Source organism: Micromys minutus (assembly GCF_963924665.1).
Source record: "Micromys minutus genome assembly, chromosome: X".
In the NCBI taxonomy this organism is placed as follows: domain Eukaryota; kingdom Metazoa; phylum Chordata; class Mammalia; order Rodentia; family Muridae; genus Micromys; species Micromys minutus.
The window spans coordinates 29853936-29874409 of NC_137970.1; the positions used below are offsets into that span (position 1 = coordinate 29853936).

The 20474-nt window shown below is 39.5% G+C and overlaps 1 pseudogene across 1 annotated transcript; it reads right to left on the bottom strand.

Moving 5' to 3' along the window:
- Positions 1-3677: 3677 nt before the first annotated feature.
- Positions 3678-3936, bottom strand: LOC308414573 (anaphase-promoting complex subunit CDC26-like; annotated as a pseudogene). The gene has a single exon. The product of its transcript is annotated as an anaphase-promoting complex subunit CDC26-like (transcript).
- Positions 3937-20474: the final 16538 nt, after the last annotated feature.

The window sequence follows — 20474 nt, forward strand, 5'->3', positions numbered from 1 at the left end:
GGGTCTCTCTCACCAGCCTCATGGAAAAAATTGGGTAGAGATTTAGACTATGCGCAGACTTCCGGAGACCTCGGGCCTGGGACCATGGCCATTTGGGCGATGGTACAAAATTGTTTAAAAGATGAGAGTTGTAGGCCCGCTATCACTGCGGGGCAAGAGGCATTGAGTGAAGTCCAGGATAGACTATCAGAAGCCGAACAGAGTGAGAGGATGGGCGCGCGCAGGAAAAGATATTCCCCCCTAAGGAAAAAGGACCTCCAGGTACGCTGCACAGCGGGAGAGTTGTTACCCACAAACATTCAGATTTTCATTCCCTTATGCCCTCTAATATTTAATAAAAGGAGAGTCAGCTTGTACCTTGTAGAAGACCTTGAGGCTCTTAACATTGATAGCCCCGAGACTTCAGATGATAATGAGCGAAAAGGCTTAGACCCAAAGAAAGGCAGGGTCTGGGCTTTTCCTAAGCGCCATTGAGGCAGTACGGCCCATACCATAGAAAACAGAGGATCCGGTATGGGTTCCTCAATGGCCCCTTACCTCCAAAAAATTAGAAGCTGTTACCCAATTGATTAGAGAACAACTACAATTGGGTCGTGTAGAACCCTCTACTTCACCTTGGAATACCCCCATTTTTGTGATTAAAAAGAAATCAGGAAAATGGCGATTGTTGCATGACTTGAGAGCCATCAATAAACAAATGCATTTGCTTGGCCCTATACAACGTGGCCTACCGGTTCTCACGGCGCTTCCAAAACATTGGCCTTTAATGATAATAGATATTAAAGATTTTCTTTTCCATACCTTTACATTCTCAAGATAGGCCTAGGTTTGACTTTACCCTTCCTTCTATTAAGCAAATGGATGTTACCCATGTCTCCTCCTTTGGTAAGCTGCAATATGTACATGTATCCATTGACACCTGTTCGGGTGTAATTGCAGCCACTCCCTTATCTGGAGAGAAGGCCTCACATGCCATCCAACATTGTTTGGAGGCTTGGAGTGCATGGGGTAAACCAAAGTTCTTAAAGACAGATAATGTACCTGCTTATACCTCACAAAAATTTCAACAATTTTGTAGCCAGATGGCTGTGACTCATCTTACAGGTTTGCCGTATAATCCACAAGGACAAGATATTGTGGAATGTGTTCACCGCACCCTTAAATCATATCTAATAAAACAAAAAGGGGGAATTATGCAGGCTTTGCCCCCTGTGCCTAGGACCGCAGTATCCATGGCACTATTCATCTTAAATTTTAAAAATCTTGATGACCATGGCCATACGGCGGCTGAAAGGCATTGCCTACCCATGGACAAACCAAGAGAGATGGTGAAATGGAAAGATGTCATAACTAATAAATGGAAAGGACCGGATCTTGTGTTGATCAGATCCAGGGGAGCTATTTGTGTTTTCCCTCAGGATGAAAATAATCCCTTCTGGGTCCCCGAGAGGCTCACTCAAAAAATGGTGGAGACTCCTGATGACACCATAAAAACACAGCAACATGAGAGGCTCTGAGAGCTCAGACCCTAGTCAGTGCATCTCTGATCTTGTGGCAGGGAAAAAAGAGGGAATTCTAAAGAAATGTGTGACTCAGGATATAAGGGAAGTGTGGAGGGGTACGTGCAGGTGGCAGATGAGCCCCACCAGAGGCCCTCCGCTGTCCCACAGGCTAGCCACCTGGTCTGTAAGTCTAAGGAAGTAAAGTGTGATCCTGACACCTCCTGTCGGGCTCTCCCTGTAGCAGCAAGGACCTCAGAACCAGCAATGACTATGGTGGCAGAGAGGGACGATGGTGGCAGAGGGGGCCGCAGATGCACATAATTACCGATGGGTCTCGAACACAGTGAGACCCTGTTGCAAAAACAAATGGCTGTGGGTGTAGCTCGGGTGGTTGAGAGCTTGCCCAGTGTGCCTTTCAAAGCTCTGGGTTCAATCCCTAGCATGCCTGCCTGTGCAGCCACACAAAGGAGCACTAGCACATATTTAAATTAAGAGCGGCACAGACAAGGTACCCCACACGAGACAGGCATCCACGCCTTATTACACCTTCACTGTGCACTGACTGTATTATACTGAAGGCTTCAGGAAAATGGAAGGCCACAAGTGTCTTATAGCACCTGACTAACCTCCTGGGTGTTGGTAATCCAGAAACAAACATCCTAAGGAACACAGAATTGATACATATAACATAGGTGTGACCCCAAAGATTAGCAATTGTGTAAGTCCTGGTCTACTAGTGAAAAACTGTCTCGTTCTGTTAATAAGTGAGTATAGAAATTCTTGGAAACTTAAAAATGAAAGTTTTTTCTCCTCCCCTACCCCCCCCCCCGACACACAAACACTGTTTTCTTGAAGCCTTAGCTGAAAAAAAAAACTTAAGAAAGCAATGTATCTGATGTATGCCATTTAGACGCATGGGCTTAGAAAACAGACTGCCCAATACCCACCTCTTCCTGGCTGAGCTCTAGTTCACTTCTGCAAACTCATCAGAAACTCAGCACTGCCTTAAACAGCCCTCTGCGTGACAGACAGCTTAAGTGCAAAGGCATTAAGTAAGGGAAACCTTACTGGGGAGTTTCAGTGAAGGACTGAAGCAGGCAGATCTTTTTCTTGCCCCCTGTAAGGCCTTTGCAGGCTGCAATAACGAGTCTGTGAACAGCCTGTGTCTTGGGGTTTTTATTGTTTTCTAAGACAGGAAGATAACAGAACTTAGGGGTCATCGATAAAACTGGAATAAAGGTTTTGTAGAAAAGCTTGGGGCAGGAAGAGGGAACTACACCCCCCACAATTCTACCTTCCCATTCACATCGCTCATCAACTATCTAAAATCCTGGGTAAATCCCAGCTAAGAAGTTTCTTTGAAACTTGATTCCAGATGTTCTGGTTTCCACAGCTGGTGGTTCTGCCCCTGAATCTTATGATAAAGCAGAGCATGGTGCAAAGGTACCGAGAGCAGCTCTCAGATGCTTCCTGTGCAGACATTCTCAGAGTCCCAAGTGAAGAATGGAGCAGCGCTCGCTGTTAAAGCCGCTGTGCCCCCCCCCCTGTATAAAGCCTTTCTGTAAGTGGATTTGATTCTGACAATTTGATCATTAGAATCCAGTCTCCATGAGGGCAGGGGTCTCTGTCTTGGTTTCATTTGTCTGCTTGACAACTTGAGACAGGATTTTGCTCTGTAGCCCAGACTAGCCTCCAACTCTTGGGATTCCTACTTCAGCCTCCCAAGTGCTGATTTGCAGCCTGAGCGCACTCATCTGCGATCTCTGCTTCTTACAGGATGGTCAGCAGTCACCAGATACTGAATAAACAAGTCACAGGGGATCAGCTGCAAGTGTTCTGGGTCTGGGGTCTTTTGTGACTTATGGCAGTCACCAGCCACTGGTGGCAGTCACCTGTCAGAGCTGGGGATTTAAGATGCCTGTCGGTGCTGCTACCTTTAAGGACGTCTCACATTTTTTCCAAAAATATATTTATTGTTAAAAACAAATATCAGGTAAGCTTTCTGCCGTCCAAGTTTCCAGGAACAAGCCAGAATTTGGCTTCCAGCCTATCCAAAAAGTTGGACAGCAATAATTTCATACAGAAGTTATGTCTCCCTGCAGGAGACAGAAAACATTCTGCTTGGTTTTACACTTAATTCTCTAAACCTGGTTTGTACTTCTGTCGTCATTGTATCTAAAATTCAAAGTTTCCAAACTGAAATGTGCGATTGTTGGTCTTTAGTTGGGGGTTTATAACCAATTCGATCATTAATCATTTGTTCCCGGCTCGTGGGGTCACTGCTGAGCCCAGTACCTCCTTCTCCATCACTGGTTCCTACACCTTCCACATCTCCCTTCTGTTTCTTACGGGCCTCCAGATCCTTTCGAATGCTCTCAAACTCCTCAATGTCATCAAGCTTGAGCTCCAGGCGAGTGGGTTTTCGTCGCAGCATATTGACATCAGCCAGGCCTTCAGAGGCCCAGATCCAGTGAGCTAGGGGCTGTTAAAATGGCAGGAGAGGAGAAACTGCGAGTGCTGGATCTCAGCAACAAACAGGTGAATCTCTTTTCAGGCCTCTAAAGCTTCCCAGAACCTCAACTCCCACCATGACTCCATTGCTGCGTAGCCCGAACTCTAAATACAGGTTCCTAATGAAAGAGCTAGAGAAAGGACTGAAGGAGCTGAAAGGGTTTGCAACCTCATGGGAAGAACAACATTATCAACCAACCAAACCCACCACAGCTCCCAGGGACTAAAACACCAACCAATGAGCACATATGGAGAGACCCATGGCTCCAGTTGCACATGTAGCAGAGGATAGCATTGTCTGACATCAATGGGAGGAGATGCCTTTGGTCCAGTGAAGGATCCTTTTCCCAGTGTAGGGGAAAGTCAAGGTGCTGGGGTGGGAGAGGGAACACCTTCATAGAAGCAATGGGAGAAGGGGGTGATGAGATTGGGAAAATGGGATAACATTAGAAATGTAAATACAGAAAACATCCAATAAAAATGGGGGGGAAAGCTGCAAAGAGCTCTCCTGGTTCAAGCAGCAAGAGTGCACACTTACAGCCCAAGGCCAGACCTGGCCCAGCCACTTCTAGACTGGCAGCCCTCACACACACAGGTTCCTAGGAGCTCAGAAGAGCAGGAATACTTTTCATCCTAAGCAAAAAGATCCACAGGAGAGACAGGGTTTATGCAGAGTTTATAACAAGATCACATATAATCACAGACAATAAGATGGCAAAAAGAAAACGAAAGAACCTAAGCAATGGAAACCAAGACAACCTGACATCATCAGAACCCAGCTCTCCCACAAGGGCAAGTAGAGGATTGCAAAACACACCAGAAAAAGAAGACTCAGAGGTGAAATCATACTTCATGATGATGATGGAGATCTTGGAGAAGCACATAAATAACTCCCTTAAAAAATCAGTCAAAGAACTACAGGCAAACACAACGAAACAGATACGGAATTGAAAACAAAAATAGAAACAATAAAGAAAACACAAAAAGAGATAACCCTGGAGATGGAAAACCAAAAAGAGAAATCAAGAATTATAGATGCAAGCATAGCCAACAGACTACAAGAGATGGAAGAGAGGCTCTCAGGGGCCAAAGACAACATAGAAAACAGACACAACAGTCAGAAAATACAAAAATCAAAAAAGTTCCTGATCCAAAATGTCCAGGAGATCCAGGACACAATGAAAAGACCAAACCTAAGGAAAATAGGTATAGAAGAGGGAGAAGAATATCAACTAATAGGCACAGTAAATATCTTCAACAAAATCATAGAAGAAAACTTTCCTATCCTTAAAAACGAGATAACCATGAACATACAGGAAGCCTACATAACCCCAAATAAATTGGACCTGAAAAGAAACTCCTCCCAACACATAATAGTCAAAACACCAAATGTTCAAAACAAAGAAAGAAACCTAAAAGTAGTAAGGGAAAAAAGACAAGTAACATATAAAGTCAGACTGATCAGAATTACTCCAGACGTCTCAACAGAGATCATGAAAGCTAGAAGATCCTAGACTGACGTCATACAGACCCCTAAGAGAACACAAATGCCAGCCCAGGTTACTATATCCAACAAAACTCTCAATCACCATAGATAAAGAAACCAAGATATTCCAGGAAAAAACAAATTTACAAAATATCTGACCACAAACCCAGGTCTACAAAGGATGATAAATTGAAAAATCCAACAAAAGGAAGGAAATTAGACCTTCCTTGTAAAGAAAGGAAGGAAAAGCAAAAATAAATAAATAGGCCAGCCGGAAAGGCGGCTCGTACAGGCTGAGAAACTGCGACCTGGAACAGATCTTAGGAACTTCTGTTCCCACCCGGAGACAACTTCAGGACGCAGAGCGGAGCCTGGCCCAACTGCCAGCCGGAAAGGCGGCTTGTACAGGCTGAGAAACTGCGACCTGGAACAGATCTTAGGAACTTCTGTTCCCACCCGGAGACAACTTCAGGACGCAGAGCGGAGCCTGGCCCAACTGCCAGCCGGAAAGGCGGCTCGAACAGGCTGAGCAACTGGTGAGTGGGAGACCTAGGCTGCGGGGGAGCAGAGGGATCTCTGCTGAGTGCACACGGAAAGGGCACCCCCTGCCCTGACCTGCCCTGTCCTCCCCGATCCAGTGACTGGGAACAGATCTTAGGAACTTCTGTTCCCACCCGGAGACGAATTCAGGACACAGAGCAGAGCCTGACCCAACAGCCAGCCAGAAAGGCGGCTCGAACAGGCTGAGCAACTGGTGAGTGGGAGACCTAGGCTGCGGGAAAGCAGAGGGATCTCTGCGGAGTGCACACAGAAAGGGCACCCCCTGCCCTGACCTGCCCTGTCCTCCGCGACCCAGTGACCAGGAACAGATCTTAGGAACTTCTGTTCCCACCCTGAGACGACTTCAGGACAAAGAGCAGAGCCTGGCCCGCCTGGCCCACCTGCCAGCCGGAAAGGTGGCTCGGAGAGGCTGAGCATCTGTGACCAGGAACAGATCTTAGGAACGTCTATTCCCACCAGGACGCAACTTCAGTACGCAGAGCTGAGCCTGGCCCAGCTGCCACCCAGAACCTGGGCTGCCGGGGAGTAGAGAGATCTCTGCGGAGTGCACACGGAAAGTGTACCAGGGACACAGACCAGATACAAGAGAAAGGCAAGAACATATCACTGACAACAAAATGGCAAGAGGAAAGAGAAAGAGTATATCCCAAGGAAACCAAGACAATCTAGCAACACCAGAACCCAGCTCTCCGATAGTAGCAAACATCAGAATTCCAAACACTCCAGAGAAAGAAGACACAGACCTGAAATCATGCCTCAAGACGCTGATAGAGTTACTTAAACAAGAAAGGGAGGAAAAGCAAAAAGATTCAGAAGCTTTTAAAGAAGAAACAAGAAAAACACTCAAAGAACTCAAAGAACGAGGTGAAAACAGAACCAAAGAAATAAAGGAATGGAAGAGGGAAATTAAAACAGAAATTGACACAATAAAGAAAGCGCTAAAAGAGATAACCCTAGAGTCAGAACACCAAAAAAAGAAATCAGGAGTCACAGAAGCAAGCATTTCCAACAGATTACAAGAGATCGAGGAGAGAATCTCGGGGGCAGAAGACAACATTGCAAACATAGACAAAACAGCCAGAGAAGATGCAAAAAACAAAAAGCTCCTAACCCAAAATGTCCAGGAAATACAAGACACAATGAGAAGACCGAACCTAAGGATAATAGGAATAGAAGAGGGAGAAGAGTATCAAATAAGAGGCACAGTAAATATCTTCAACAAAATCATAGAAGAAAACTTCCCTACCCTCAAGAATGAGATGACCACGAGCATAAAAGAAGCCTTCAGAACTCCAAATAGGTTGGACCAGAAAAGAAATACCTCCCGACACATAATAGTAAAAACATCAAGTGCCCAAAGTAAAGAAAGAATACTAAAAGCAGTAAGGGAAAAAGGTCAGGTAACATATAAAGGCAGACCAACCAGACTCACACCCGATTTCTCAACAGAGACTATGAAAGCTAGAAGAGCCTGGACAGACATTATGCACTCCTTAAGAGAGCACAAGTGCCAGCCCAAGCTGCTATACCCAGCAAAACTATCAATCACCATCGATGGAGAGACAAAGATATTTCAAGACAAATCAAAATTCACACAATATCTGACCACAAACCCAGCACTACAACGAATTATAGGTGGAAAACCCAATACAAGGAGGGAAAATACAGCCTAGTAAAAACAAGAAAACTCCAAAACAAGAAACCTAAAAGAAGGAAAAAACACAGACACAACTCAACCCAAAAAAGCAAAAATGGCAGGAAACAGAAACAATTATTCCTTGATATCTATTAACATAAATGGTCTCAACTCCCCAATAAAGAGACATAGACTATCAGACTGGATACATAAACAAAATCCAGCCTTTTGCTGCATACAGGAAACTCATCTCAGAGACAGAGACAGACACTATCTCAGAGTAAAAGGGTGGGAAAAAAACTTCCAAGCAAACAGCTCCAAGAAGCAAGCTGGAGTGGCTATTCTAATATCGAATAAAGTAAACTTCCAACCAAAATTTATCAAAAAAGATAAAGAAGGACACTTTTTACTCATTACCGGGGAAATCTGTCAGGAGGAACTCTCAATCCTTAACATATATGCTCCAAATAAAAAATCACCCACATTCATAAAAGAAACTCTACTAAAGCTCAAAAAATACATTTCACCCCACACAATAATAGTGGGAGACTTTAACACCCCACTCTCACCAATGGACAGATCAGGGAAACAGAAACTGAACAAGGACACTGCAAAACTAGCAGAGACTTTGAACCAACTAGAATTAATAGATATATACAGAACATACTATCCTAAAGTAAAAGAATACACCTTCTTCTCACCACCCCATGGCACCTTCTCGAAAATTGACCACATAATTGGACACAGTATGAGCCTCAATCGATATAAGAAGATTGAAATACTCCCATGCATCCTCTCAGATCACCATGGTCTACGGCTGGTCTTTAACAACAACAAAGACAACAAAATGCCCACATACACATGGAAACTAAACAACGCTGTGTTAAAGGATAGCAGGGTCAAAGAAGAAATAAAGAAAGAAATTAAGGACTTTCTAGAATTCAACGAAAATGATAACACAACATACCCAAACCTATGGGATACAATGAAAGCAGTATTGAGAGGAAAACTCATTGCCCTAAGTGCTTCCAAGAAGAAACTGGAGAGAGCTCACATCAGCAACCTGACAGCACAGCTAAAAGCCCTAGAACAAAAGGAAGCAGATATACCCAAAAAGAGTAGACGGCAAGAAATAATCAAAATTAGGGCAGAAATAGACCAAATAGAAACAAAAAAAAAACATTGAAAAAATCAACAAAACAAAGAGTTGGTTCTTTGAGAAAATCAACAAGATTGATAAACCCCTAGCCAGACTAACTAAAGGGCAAAGAGAGAGTATCCAAATTAACAAAATCAGAAAGGAAAGTGGTGACATAACAACTGAAACTAAGGAAATTCAAGAAATCATCAGATCCTACTACAAAAACTTATACTCCACAAAATTGGAAAATCTGGAGGAAATGGACGAATTCCTAGACAGATACAAGGTCCCAAAGTTTAACCAGGACCAAGTAAACCATCTAAATAACCCTATAACACCTAAAGAAATAGAAGAAGTCATCAAAAGCCTCCCAACCAAAAAAAGCCCAGGTCCAGACGGGTTCAGTGCAGAATTTTATCAGACATTTATTGGGGATATAACACCAATATAGGCCAAACATTTCAAAAAGATAGAATCAGATGGAATGTTACCCAACTCATTTTTTGAGGCTACAATAACCCTCGTACCTAAGCCACACAAAGACCCTACAAGGAAAGAGAACTTCAGACCAATCTCACTTATGAACATTGATGCAAAAATACTCAACAAAATCCTTGCAAACCGAATCCAAGAACACATCAAAACCATCATTCATCATGACCAAGTAGGCTTCATCCCTGGGATGCAGGGATGGTTTAACATAAGGAAATCCATCAATGTAATCCACCATATAAACAAACTTAAAGACCAAAATCACATGGTCATCTCACTAGACGCTGAGAAAGCATTCGACAAAATCCAACACCCCTTCATGTTAAAAGTCCTGGAAAGAACAGAAATCCAAGGCCCATATTTAAACATAATAAAAGCAATATACAGCAAACAAACAGCCAACATCAAACTTAATGGCGAGAAACTTGAAGCAATCCCACTAAAATCAGGGACTCGACAAGGCTGCCCACTCTCTCCCTACCTATTCAACATAGTACTGGAAGTCCTGGCTGGAGCAATTAGACAGCAAAAGGAGATCAAGGGGATACAAATCAGAAAGGAAGAGATAGAAACATCACTCTTTGCCGATGACATGATAGTGTACTTGAGTGACCCCAAAAATTCCACCAGAGAACTCCTACAGCTGATAAACAAGTTCAGCAAAGTGGCCGGATACAAAATTAACTCAAACAAATCAGTAGCCTTCCTATACTCAAAGGACAAACATGTGGAGAAAGAAATTAGGGAAAAGATACCCTTCACAATAGTTACAAAAACTATGAAATACCTTGGTGTGACTCTAACTAAAGAAGTGAAGGACCTGTATGACAAGAACTTCAAACCTCTAAAGAAAGAAATTGAGGAGGATCTCAGAAAATGGAAAGATCTCCCATGCTCATGGATTAGAAAGATCAACATCTTAAAAATGGCCATCCTACCAAAAGCAATCTACAGATTCAATGCAATTCCCATCAAAATTCCAACCCAGTTCTTCATGGAATTGGAAAGATCAATGTGCAATTTCATCTGGAATAACAAAAGACCTAGAATAGCGAAATCCATCCTCAACAACAAAAAAACATCTGCGGGAATCACTATCCCTGACCTCAAGCTATATTACAAGGCAATTGTGCTGAAAACTGCATGGTACTGGTACAGAAATAGGCAAGTGGATCAATGGAATAGAATAGAAGATCCAGAAATGAGCCCTCATGTATATGGTCACCTGATTTTTGACAAAGAGCAGTAAACATTCAATGGAAAAAGGACAGCCTATTCAACAAATGGTGCTGGTCTAACTGGCACTCAACATGCAAAAGAATGAAAATAGACCCGTTCTTATCTCCTTGTACAAAGCTCAAGTGTAAGTGGATTAAAGATCTCCACATTAAACCAGATACACTGGAACTATTAGATGAGAAAGTAGGGAAAACCTTAGAACACATAGGCACAGGAGAAAATTTCCTGAACAAAACACTAATGGCTCAAGCTCTAAGGTCAAAGATTAACAAATGGGACTTAATGAGATTGCAAAGTTTCTGTAAGGCTAAGGACATCATCAAGAAACAAAACGGCAACCAACAGAATGGGAAAAGATCTTTACCAACACCACATCAGATAGAGGCCTAATATCCAAGGTGTACAAGGAACTCAAAAAGCTAGACACCAGAGAATCAAATAACCCTATTAAAAAATGGGGTACAGAGCTAAACAAATCATTTTCAGTTGAGGAACACCGAATGGCCGAAAAACATCTGAGGAAGTGCTCGACATCCTTAGCCATCAGGGAAATGCAAATCAAAACAACCCTAAGATTCCACCTCACACCAGTCAGATTGGCCAAGATCCAAAACTCAGATTACAGCAGATGCTGGCGAGGCTGCGGAAAAAGAGGAACACTTCTCCACTGTTGGTGGGGTTGCAAGCTAATACAACCACTCTGGAAATCTGTCTGGCGATACCTCAGAAAATTGGATATAGTACTACCTGAAGACCCAGCTATTCCACTTCTGGGCATATACCCCAGAGACACTTTAATACACAACAAAGATATATGCACCACAATGTTCATAGCGGCCCTATTTATAATAGCCAGAAGCTGGAAGGAACCCAGATGTCCTTCAGAAGACGAATGGATACAAAAATTGTGGTACATATACACAATGGAATACTACTCAGCCACCAGAAACAATGACTTAACCAAATTCTTAAGAAAATGGCTGCATCTAGAGAAGATCATCCTGAGTGAGATAACCCAGTCACAAAAGAACAGACATAATATGCAGTCACTGATAGTGGGATGCTAACCCCAGAGGCTTGCACTCCCCCAGAAACAACTCACAGACTGTATGAAGTCCAAGAAATAAAGAAAACAAAAAATATACATATATTCACAAAACAAGAAGACTTTGACTATTCCCATGTTGTGTTTTGTTTTGCATGTACGTTACGCTTATTGCAACTAATACGTTTTCAATGCAGACTGTCAAGCCCTTGAAAAAAATCAAGTACTGACTAAAAAACATATTCACATGGTTTTATGTAAAATTTATTTTAATGTCTGAAAAAACAGTACTGACAAAAATGTATAATTTTAAGCAAAAAATGTTTAAAATCTTTACATTTATCTTTGTTTTGCAAAATAAAGTCATTTAAAAAATAAATAAATAAATAAATAAATAAATAAATAATCATGCAAAAAAAACAAAAAATAAAAGAAGAAAAGCACACAAACATAGGTCTACCTCTAACAACAAAAATAACAAGAAGCAAAAATTACTATTCCATAATTTCTCTTAACATCAATGAATTCAATTTCCCAATAAAATGACATAGACTATCAGACTGGATACATAAACAGGATCCAGCATTTTGCTGCATACAGGAAATTCATCTCAGAGACAAAGACAGACACTACCTCAAAGTAAAACGCTGGGGTAAAAAACCTTCCAATCGAATGGTCCCAGGAAACAAACTGGGGTCTAATATCAAATATAATAAAATTTAAACCAAAAGTCATCAAAAAAGATAAGGAAGGACACTTATTACTCATCACAGGAAAAATCTATCAAGATGAACTCTCAATATTGAACATCTATGCTCCAAATACCAGGGTAGCCACATTGATAAGATAAATCCTACTAAAGTTCAAAGCACATATTACACCACACAAATAGTAATGGGAGACTTCAAACCCCACTCTCATCAATGGACAGATCATGGAGACAGAAACTGAATAGAGACACAGCAAAACTAGCAGAGATTATGAACAAACTGGAATTAACAGATATCTATGGGACATTTTATCCAAAAACAAAAATATATACTTGCTTCTCAGCACTTCGTGGTACCTCCTCCAAATTTCACCATATAGTCGGTCACAAAACAGGCCTCAACAGATACAAGAAGACCAAAATATTCCCATGCATCCTATCAGATCACTATGGACTAATGCTGGTCTTTAATAACAACAAAAACAACAAAAAGCCCACATACACATGAAAGCTGAACAGTGCTCTGCTCAATGATAGCTTGGTCAAGGAAGAAATAAAGAAAGGAAGTAAGGATTTTTTAGAATTTAACGGAAATGACACCACTAAATACCCAAACTTATGGGATGCTATGAAAGCAGTACTGAGAGGAAAACTCATAGCTTTGAGTGCTTCCAAAAAGAAACTGGAGAGAGCATATATGAGCAACTTGTCAGCACAGCTGAAAGTTCTAGAACAAAAAGAAGCAGATATACCCAAGAGGAATATATGGCAGGAAATAATCAAACTCAGAGCAGAAATCAACCAAATAGAGACAAAAAAACTATACAGATCGTCAACAAAAACAAGAACTGTTTTTTAAGAAAATCTACAAGATTGATAAGCCCTTAGCCAGACTAACTAGAGGGCACAGAGAAAGTATCAAAAATTAGCAAAATCAGAAGATAAAGGAGAGATATAACAACAGAAACTGAGGAAATTCAAGAAATCATCAACCCCTACTACAAAAGCTGGAAAATGTAGAGGAAATGGACAAGTTCCTAGACAATTATCAGGCAGCAAAGTTAAATCAGGATCAGACAGATTATCTAAACAGTCCATAAACTCTAAAGAAATAGAAGCAGTCATGAAAAGTCTCCCAACCAACAAAATCCCAGGACCAGATGGGTTTAGTGGAGAATTCTATCAGACTTTTATAGAAGACATAATACCCTCGACATCCTTAGCCTTCAGGGAAATGCAAATCAAAACAACCCTGAAATTCCACCTCACACCAGTCAGATTGGCCAAGATCCAAAACTCATATGACAAGAGATGCTGGCGAGGTTGTGAAGAAAGAGGAACACTTCTCCACTGTTGGTGGGGTTGCAAGCTAATACAACCACTCTGTAAATCTGTCTGGCGATACCTCAGAAAATTGGACATAGTACTACCTGAAGACCCAGCTATTCCACTTCTGAGCATATACCCCAGAGACACTTTAATACACAACAAAGATATATGCACCACAATGTTCATAGCAGCTCTATTAATAATAGCCAGAAGCTGAAAAGAACCCAGATGTCCTTCAGTAGATGAATGGATACAAAAATTGTGGTACATTTACACAATGGAATACTACTCAGCCACCAGAAACAATGACTTAACCAAATTCTTAAGAAAATGGCTGCATCTAGAGAATATCATCCTGAGTGAGATAACCCAGTCACAAAAGAAAAGACATAATATGCAGTCACTGATAGTGGGATGCTAAGCCCAGAGGCTCGCACTGCCCCAGAAACAACTCACAGACTGTATGAAATCCAAGAAAAAAAGAAAACAAAAAAAAAAAAGTCATGCTCAATCCTTACCCACCAAGAACACATTGACAAATTCCGGGTTGCACCCTATATTACATGTACTGTTTGCTCATTGTTTTAAAAAAAAAAACTTTACACACCAAGGAAAATAAATAAATAAATAAATAAATAAATAAATAAATAAATAAAAGATGGATTTTAAAATAAGACATAATACCTATACTTTCCAAACTATTCCACAAAATGAAAACAGAAGGAAAACTACCCAACTCATTCTCTGAAGCCACAATTGCTCTTATACCTAAACCACACAAAGACACTACAAAGAAAGAGAACTTCAGACCAATTTCTCTCATAAACATCAATGCAAAAATACCCAATAAATTTCTTGCAAACCAAATCCAAGAACACATCAAAACAATCATCCACCATGACCAAGAAGGCTTTATGCCAAGGATGAAAAATGGTCCAACATACAGAAACCCATCAATGTAATCCACCATATAAACAACTCAAAGAAAAAACCACATGATCCTCTCCCTAAATGCCCAGAAAGCATTCAACAAAATTCAACACCTTTCCATTGTAAAAGTCTTATATAGATCAGGAATCCAAAGCCCATACCTAAACATTTTAAAGGCAATATATAGCAAACAAGTAGCCAACATCAACCTACATAAAGAGAAACTTGAAGCAATCTCATTAAAATCAGGTTCTAGACAAGGCTGTTCACTGTCCCCCTACCTATTCAATATAGTACTGGAAGTCCTGGCCAGAGCAATTACACAACAAAAAGAAATCAAAGAGATACAAATCAGAAAGGAAGAGGTCAAAATATCACTATTTGCAGATGACATGATAGTATACTTAAGTGACCCCAAAACTTTCACCAGAGAACTTTTATAACTAATAAACAACTTCAGCAAAGTGGCTGGCTATAAATTTATCTCAAACAAATCAGTAGTTTTCCACTACTCAAAGGATAACCAGGCTGAGAAAGAAATAAGAGAATTGACACCCTTCACAATAATCACAAAGATTATAAAATACCTGGGGATGTCCCTAACAAAGGAAGTTAAGGATCTGTATGACAAGAACTTCAAGACTCTGAAGAAGGAAACTGAAGAAGATCTAAGAAGATGGAAAGATCTCACATGCTCATGGATTGGCAGGATCAACAGTGTAAAAAATGGCCATCTATCCTAAAGCAATCTACAGATTCAATGCAATCCCCATCAACTCAATTCTTCATAGAGTTGGAGAAAGCAATTTGTAAGTTCATCTGGAATAATAAGAAACCTAGAATAGTGAAATCTATTCTCAAGAATAAAAACACTTCTGGGGTAATCACCATCCCTGATCTCAAGATATATTACAAAGTAATTGTGATTTTAAAAAAACTGCATGGTATTGGTACAGACATTGGCAGGTAGATCAATGGAACAGAATCAAAGACACAGAAATGAACCCACACACCTATGGTCACTTGATCTTGGACAAAGGAGCTAAAATCATTCAATGGAAAAAGGACAGCCTCTTCAACAAATGGTGTTGGTTCAAGTGGCAGTCAGCATGCAGAAAAATGCAAATCAATCCTTTCCTATCCCCTTGTACAAAGTTCAAGTACAAGTGGATCAAATATTTCCACATAAAACAAGGTACACTGAAACTGTCAGAAGAGAAAGTGGGGAAGAGCTTAGAACACATAGACACAGGGGAAATTTTCCTGAATAGAACACCAATGACTTATGCTCTAAGATCAAGAATCAACTAATGGGACCTCATGAAGTTGTAAAGTTTCTGTAAGGCTAAGATCATTGTTAAGAAGACAAAATGGCAGCCTACAGATTGCGAAGGGATCTTTACCAATTCTATATCTGATAGAGGGCTAGTATCCAATATATACAAAGAACTCAGAAAGCTAGACTATAGAGAATTAAATAATCCTATTAAAAATGGGGTACAGAGCTAAACAAATAATTCTGAACTTAGGAACATCGAATGGCTGAGAAGCACCTAAAGAAATGTTCAACATCCCTAATCATCAGGGAAATGCAAATCCAAACAACCCTAAGATTCCATCTCACACCAGTCAGAATGGCTAAGATCGAAATCACAGGTGACAGCAGATGCTGGCAAGGATGTGGAGAAAGAGGAACACTTTCCCACTGCTAGTGGGGTTGTAAGCTGGTACCACCACTCTGGAAATCATTCTGTCAGTTCCTCAGAAAAGTGAACATAGTACTACCTGAAAACCCAGCCACTCTACTCCTGGGCATATACCTCAAAGATGCTCCAACATATAACAAGGACACATGATCCACCATTTTTATAGCAGCCTTATTTATAATATCTAAAAGCTGGAAAGAACCCAGATGTCCATCAACAGATGAATGGATACAGAAAGTGTGGTATATTTATACAATGGAGTGCTACTCAGCTATTAGAAACAATGACTTCATGAAATTTGTAGGCAAATGGATGAAACTAGAGACTATCATCCTGAGTGGGAAAACACATGGTATGCACTCACTGATAAGCAGATACTAGCCCCACCAAGCTCTGAATACCCAATACCCAAGAAACAATTCACAGACATTATGAAGCTCAAAAAAAAGGAAGACCAAAATGGGGTTGGAGAGGCAGACCAGAAGGGAGTGCACCTTTGTGAAGGCAAATGGAGTGGAAGGGAGGAGGTGGGTTAAGGGGATAACATCTCAAATGCAAATACAGAGTATCTAATTTTAAAAAAGATTTTTAAAAATTAAGGTAAAAAAATTGAAAAAATATCCACAGCTAGCAAACATGTACACACAAACACACAGACAGACAATTTGCTTCAGACACATACAGAATTTAATAATGCAAAAGCTTAAGCTGTGAACTTCTGGAAGAAAGCTAGAACTACAGGATGACTTCAGACAATTTTAGAATCCAAACTTGTCTTCCTGCACCAGCCTCTCAGACACTGGGATTACTAGTGAGTGCCACTATGACTCATTAAAAATTTCCTAAAAGCACATCGAAAGTACAGAATATTTCATAAAGTATACTTAATCAAAATGGAAATGTGTCTTTAAGCTTCGAGTTGTTATACAAAGGCCACATTCCTTCATGCAGGTATTCAGAAATAGTTGTACTTTATGATATATATTTGTACACTTTAAAAGGGCTCATACATATACTAATTTATAATGTTTTCACTTACTAGATCTTAGATTTAGATAATACCTTTACTAAAATATTCACGTGAAATTACAAATAAAATTGTCCAATTTAACATTAAAGGAAGCCTATGGCATACAATTAAATAGAATTCATTGGAATTATGAAAGGATGTGTCATTACTTGAAAGCACATTAATTTAACTCATAATTATTGTCTAGTAGAGAAAATTGTATATCATAAAAAATGTTGAGAAAACAATAGAAACTCATTTTGCTCCAAGTTAAGAATGTTTAATAGAAAAAGACATAGATGAATACTTAAAACAACTTATACCTAAACAAATGCTGACATAATATTGTAAAACCATTTTTAAAACACAATTTTCATCTTTATCACTGAAATAAAAAGTATATACTTGTTCTAGTCTTGGGTTTCCTTGCTTATTAAAACATTGGTTGTTAATTAAAGATATAAAATACGACAAGATAACTTTTATTGGAAATATGATCTGTCCTGCCAAAAAATATACTGATTACAATGTACTTTGTTATTAATTCTACATGCTACTTGATAAATAAAGAGGTATAGAAACCACATGCTTCTTTAATAAGGAGCTGTAGAAAGGATAAAAGAAAAAAGGAAGAGGTAGCCATAACAAAGGGGTAAGCAAGGCTGGGTGTGGTGATTCCTAGTATTTAATCCTAGTATTTAGGAGACTGAGGCAGGATTGCTACAAATTCAAGGCCAGCCTAACCCAGAAGTTTCAGGCTACCTGAACTATCACATGAGACTCTGTCTTAAATCACCATTCTCCAGAAAGATAAGTCACACTTTAGAAGAAAATGTTTACAAAGTTTATATTTGGAAAAGAACATTTATGGAAAACATGAAAAATTCTTACAACTTAGTAAGTTAAGTAATCTAATTTAAAAGCTACTGAAGGATTCAAAGTACAGTGGGTAGCATAAACATAAAAGTTTACTTTCTTACAGTCTCTGAGGTGATATTAAGTTATATATATATATATATATATATATATATATATATATATATATATATATATACTTCCTTCTGGGGTCCATGATGGAAAGGATTTATCTTAGAACTCTTTCCCTATGTGCTTACATGTTTTTCTTTCTCAATAAATGAGTGTCTAAACATTTTCTAATCCAAATTAATAAAATTAGAGATGAAAGAAAAAACATTATGACAGATACTGAGGAAATACAGAAAATCATAAGGATATACTTTAAAACTCTATACCCCACAAAATCAGAAAACCTAAAAGAAATGGGTAGATTTCATGACAGATATAGTCTATCAAAGTTAAATCAAGATCCAATAAGCAGCCAAAATAGACCACCATAGTGAAACATAAGCACTCAATAAAAATCTTCCACACAAAAAAGCACAGAGTCAAATTGGTGCAGTACAGAATTATATCAGACATTCAAAGAAAAAATAATGTTAATACTCCTAAAATTATAATTCAGAATAGAAACTGAAGAAACTTTTCTTAATTCTTTTTATAAAGGCACCCTAGTACCAAAATCATACAAAAACCCAACCAAAAAAGAAAACTAGAGATCAATATTCTTTATGGAAAAATTCTCAATAAAATACTTGCAAACAAAAATCACGAACACATTAGAAGCCTGATCCACCATGTTCAAGTTGGCCTCATCCCAGAGATTTAGGAATGGTTCAATATGCATATATCAATAAATTAATCTACCACATAAACAAACTGAAAGACAAGAATCACATGGCCATCTCAAAAATACAGAAAAAGAAAACTTTGTCAAAATCCAATATCCCTTCATGAGAAAATCCTAGAGAAACTAGGGATACAAGAGACATACTTCAATATAATAAAGGCAGTTTAGAGCAAGCCCATAGCCAACATCAACCTAAATAGAGAGAAACTCAAAGCAGTTCCACTAAAATCAGGAACAAGACAACATCGTCCACTGTTTACATACCTATTCAATATAATACGTGTAGTCTTATTTCAAGCAATAAGACAACTGAAGGAGATCAAGGGGCTACAAATAGGAAAGAAAGAAGGCAAAATATCTTCATTTTCAGATGATATAATTTTGTACATAAAAGACTAAAAATTCTACCAGAGAACTTCTACAGCAGAATTAACACTTTCAGTAAATTATCAGGATACAAAATTAACAGAAAGAAATCAATAGCTTCCCTATATAAAAATAGCAAACTGTGAAATCAGAAAAACAACACCTTTCACAATAGCCTCAAAAAATTAAACATCCTGGGGTAACTATAACCAATCAATCAAATGAACGATGTAAACTAAAACTTTTGAGACATTAAAGAGAAACATTGAAGATACCGGAAAGACAGAAAGATCTCCCAAGCTCAAGGATAACTAGGATTAACATAGTGAAAGTGGCCATCTTACCAAAAGCAATCTACAGATTCAGTGTAATACCCACTAAATACAACAAGACAAAGAATAATCCTGTATAATAAAAGAACTTCAGGAGGTATCACCAGTCCATATTTCAAGTTGACTGTGGAGCTGCAGAGCTATGGTAATAAGAGCAGCTGAAGACAATTCATACTTATGCTGTCAAACACAGAGAAGACAAACTTGTACCTAACTAGAAGCCCCCGCCACCCCACCCCTCTGACTATCATGTGTGGTACTAGAAGGCACTCTGCATGCTACAGGAGCAAGTTAGTCATTAATGTCACCCAGCTGCAAACCCTGTAACCTGCCAGCAAGATAGACTGGTATAATAATGAAATAAATGTTATGGAAGTAACCAACAGCTTTTTAAAGTTGGATTTAAGGCTCACTCTATGCAATTGAAACCACATTAGACACTGCTATAGTGGCCAAGACTCTGAGACTAGATAGATAATAGGCTTAAGGGAAAACCTACTGCTACTTTTTATTCTGTTAAAAGAACACAGCAATAAAATGACTCCAAATGACATACTATATTGAGGAACTTTGCTATTAAAGTAGTAGTCTCCCATGACTGGATGGTTTTTGGAGCAGTCGGTCCTAAACAGAATGTTTTTTTCAAATCTCCCCACTCAAGATTCAGAGATCTATATAGAAGAGGAGGCAGAAAGGTTGTAAGAGCCAGATGTCATGGATGATTCCAAGAAAAAGTATCTTCCAGACACAACAAGGGTGATGCACATAAAAA